Source organism: Egretta garzetta, unplaced genomic scaffold (assembly GCF_000687185.1).
Source record: "Egretta garzetta isolate BGI_Z169 unplaced genomic scaffold, ASM68718v1 scaffold215, whole genome shotgun sequence".
Lineage (NCBI taxonomy): Eukaryota > Metazoa > Chordata > Aves > Pelecaniformes > Ardeidae > Egretta > Egretta garzetta.
The window spans coordinates 5288388-5292619 of NW_009259719.1; the positions used below are offsets into that span (position 1 = coordinate 5288388).

The 4232-nt window shown below is 43.5% G+C and overlaps 1 long non-coding RNA gene across 1 annotated transcript in view; it reads left to right on the plus strand.

Annotated features, from left to right (window-relative positions):
• Positions 1-6: 6 nt before the first annotated feature.
• LOC118452329 overlaps positions 7-4232 on the plus strand; it is a 6055-nt gene continuing 1829 nt past the window's right edge. The window contains exons 1-3 of the long non-coding RNA XR_004842080.1: positions 7-164; positions 2118-2172; positions 2776-3316. This is a non-coding gene — a long non-coding RNA (uncharacterized LOC118452329). The remainder of the gene's footprint in view (positions 165-2117; positions 2173-2775; positions 3317-4232) is intronic.

Below are 4232 nucleotides of genomic sequence, written 5' to 3' on the forward strand. Positions count from 1 at the left end.
GGCCGTGGTGGGGAGTTGTTGTATCGGGGCACCCCGTTTGCTTGCAGGCCTTTAAGATGGGCCTGTTCAGGCTGGGAGCTGGTTCCCTGTGTCCTCCAGCCGAACAGGTAGGCTCTGCTGTTAATGAAAACTGAGCAGAGCTGTTGCTGGAGGAAGCTGAGCTGGTAAGCAGTGCAGGAGAGAACTTGAAGGGTTGGATTCTGTGCCATGTCTTACTTCCATGATCTTTTGAGCATGTCTCTGGTGTGCCTGATGGCAAGGACTGCCCTCATTGTGGGGTGCGGGGCCCCTGCAGTTGGTGTGGTGCCTCCTTTGTGTCCTGGAGGAAGGGTACTGCTTCATCTGATGTTATGTTTCCCTCCTTGCCCACCTGAGAAGGTTCAAACAGGTGGAGCTGGCCTTAAAGGGGGACTTGGACATGGCTTTGCTGAAGAAGGAATCTGTTTAGGGAGGGGACTGATGACAGCCTCTGCACTTCTCTCAAAGTTCCCTTGTACAACAGCACGGTAGCCTTTAGCTGGCATTTGGGGATAGCCTATTTAATCTGTGTTCCCCTAAGGGGAACTGGGTGCTGTGCCAATCCTGGTATGTGGTGCTGTTTAATAGGTGCCTCTTCCCACCCCTGTTCCCTCCTCATTTGACAGCAGTTGCGTTGCCAGCTAACTTTAGACTGACCTTTTTATGGACTGCTCTGGTGTCTGTAGAGGAAGGAGCTGCTTAGCCCCTGTCAGTAAGCATGTCTCTGGGGCTAGCTCGCTCTGGAGCATTTCAAGGAAGCTGTCTTTTTTAATCAAGCAAACACTTGATACAAACTGATAAATGGTTTTAATGCATATGGCTTGGTACTGATTCTCGACAGACAGTTGACAGCATGCATGGTCATGAGACCCTGTGATAGTTTGTACTGTGGGGTGATGGGTGCGCCTCCACCTCTGACATAGGAACATTGAGACACAAGTTAATTTGTCTGAAGTTAGTAGTGAAATTACCTGTGTGGCTTGGACACCAGCTTGGTGGGGTTCTAACCACAAATCCTAGGTTGTAGGTTCTTTTCATAATTTTTTTCATTATTACTGTCTGATAGAATCCTTGTGGCCTACTGCTTTTCTTTGTGGCCCACTGGGAAGTTTGGCCTTTGTTTACAAAACATGGTCAGGTGTTTTGATCACAGTATTTGTGTGTTCCTTTTCCGAGAGCAGTATCTCCTTGCCCAAGGCAGAGAGCTCTTTGGATTTGGATGGGTCTATGGCCCCAGGTCCTGTTCTCTCAGGTGAGCACTGTTCAAGTGAGCATCATGTTAATCAAAGTGCTTCCGGAGCCATTTTTTTCCAATTTGGTAAATAGATAGATTTTAATGGACCAAGAACTTTGTTTTTAATGAAGAAGGTAGCCAACAAGCTCTCCTACCAGCTATGAAGATCCTCAGGCTAATTCTTTGTAAACTGCATGTTTTGAAGGCGTCCGTAGTGCTAATGTGCCACATTCTCTTATTTTTGTCTTGTGTGCGTGTCATGATTTGAAACAAAGTCTTCATCCTGACTTCCATGTGATAGCCAGGACCCCACTAAGTGTCAGCTTCAAGGATGAGAAGTGCAGCTGTTCTCACATGACATGTGGAGACTTTGTTTATGAGTCAAAGCAATGTATTCTGAAGAAACAAGTTTGGTCATAAAGTCTTTTTTTTCACTCCAATTTATTTTTTGCCAGGTAAGAGTCCATACAGGGAAAAAAGGTTTCTTAACTGATAGCCAGGAACAGCTGAAACATCCCAGAATATCTTTTGCAGGTATTTTTATTGCGGAGATACCTTTTGCAATCAATTCCACTTAAGTCAGGCAGCCTCTCAAGTGTGTTTATGGCTATCAGAAAAAACAACAACAAAACCTGAGAGGAAATAATAGGAAGTAGTAGCTGATAAGACTTTTTTTTCCATAGGGAGTGTAACATGGGTTATGATTTTAGTTAAGCTATACACTTGATTGAAGAGTAAATGTGCCAGGAAACTGAGAGCAAGCTTCTAACACCACAGCATGATATTATTTAGCAAAAGTCCTTCCATAGTTTACACAGCTCAAATGTTTTCTGTTAGTTAATTGTATCATAATTAGTCTTTCAAGTTTTTTCTAGATACCATTCCCAGTTTCCAGACATGCTTACCAACATAATATGATGGTACGTCGAAGTTATCTTTGCTTTAGAACCATAAGCTGAGCAGTGTGAAGCATCTGTCTACCCCAGTAAAAATGTATTTGTATTGGGGCGGGGGGACAGTGGCCTGTATTGTTTTAAGAAGCAAAACAAAAATCCCCAACAACTTACCTTTCCAAGCTGATTTGGATATCCAGCTCCTCTTAAAGTCAAGAACTTTCATCTGAACCCAGGCTGCTCAGATTCATAAAGGGTGAAAATTAGCAGGTCAAGCCACTCCCAACATGTTAAGTGTCTTCCCTGGTTCCTCATATGTGGCCTAATTAAGCAAATCGGAACTCTCCCAATGGTGTCAGTATAAAAAAAAAAAGTAAAAGCAGCAGAGTCCAAATCAAAAGGAGATCTATTTCTTCAATTTAGGACATCATTCTTCTCTCCCCCCAGTCTCTGCAGCATTTAGGGCAAGTGCAGGCCTTGATGAAGTTTGTTTCTGACCTGTCTCACAGATAAAGCCTGAAGGGCAAGTTGCGTGTCTGAAGTTCTGAAGGAAGTGGCCACCTTGAAAGCCAGACCTTTAGTGTCCTTCCCTGTTGCTGTAGCAATTAACTCGCCTGAGTCTCTCCACAGGTTGCAGACAGACCTGTGGGTGCTGTCTTGATCAGCATTGCTGTCACGATAGCCCTAATGAGGGGGAGAACACCAGTGCTCTGGACAGGGGATTTTCACAGAACAGGGAGCTGCCCTTCCTCAGGGAGAGGGAAATCCAGAGGTGGAGCAGAAGCTCTGAAAAGTTGCTGGCCTCTAGTCAAACGCAGGCTCTTAGCCATGGCTGGAGAAATGAAGCCTACGAGCCCCAGCTCAATGCAGTTGAAGTGTATGACACTGTTACACGTTTGCTTGTGGCATTGGTCAGGCTTTCAGCGAGCTGTGCTGCAGAACTGCGGGAGAAGAAGGCAGCTCTCTGTTCCTACTGAGAGAAACCCTGGTACAGAAACCATCAAGGTTCAGAGGAGCATAGGCCTTCCAAGAGCAGCTCGGGTCTCAAAGCCTATCCCCCGCTTCACAGATGCAGCACCACTCTTTAAAATCTACATTGAAGCGACCAGAAATCTTTGTGTTCTGTATTTCCCTTCCAAGTGTGGGATCCTACTGGTCTCCTCACATGAAGGTGATTTATTACCTGAATCAAAAGTTTATCTGACATCCCTACCTAGGAATGTGTATCCAGAAGTCTGTACCTCTTGGAGACCCTGTCTGGCTCTTGGGTGTGACAGCTCCAGGCAGCAGTGACTTTCACAAGCTCATCCCTTAATCCTGGTGTGACCCACCTTCCTTTCTCCCATAGATAGGGCACAAGCAGCTCAGTTCTGAAAACCCTTCCTGTATTTTGCCATAATTTTCTTTTTGTTGCAAGTAATATATTTTTCTGCACAATTCTTTTAACTTGTATCTCCACTGAAGGCTGCTTTGAGTTTCAATTCACAATTATTTAGCTTCTTTCACATCAACATAGCACCTTTGCTTTAAGCTTGTACATGGCATTCTGCTGGCTTTAAGTGCACAGTAGCTGCTGTGGTAAGAAAATGCAAGGAAAGTAAGTTTACCTTGTGGTATGTGCAGAGAGGCTTAATTGAATTAAAAACCCTATCAGAAAAATCTACAGTTTGACTAGCAGGCAGCAAGCAAGATCAGTGAAGTTCAATTCATGCTCAAAGACCAAATTTATCTAGAACTTTGACTTTTTTAAATGGAGTGGAAGGGACAAAATTCAGAGATGTTTAGTAGGATCCAGCAATAACTCAACAGAAATTTTAATGCTTTGTAAAACATTATAATACAAAATAGAAAGGGAATAGTTGTGCAGTAAAGCATTTAATATTAACTTTTTGTGCAGTTTAAGATAATCTGTTTTCTTCCTGTTTTCTGAATCTAGAAATACTTGAAGGGCCCTAGTGAATTACACTGTGAGAAAGGGAAATAAAACCAGTTTCCCTTCTTAGTTTTAGAGGGTAAACTGAACAGAATATATTGATGCAATTTGAGCCTGAAATAGTTAAATTTCTCCACCATTTTACTAGTTTTTC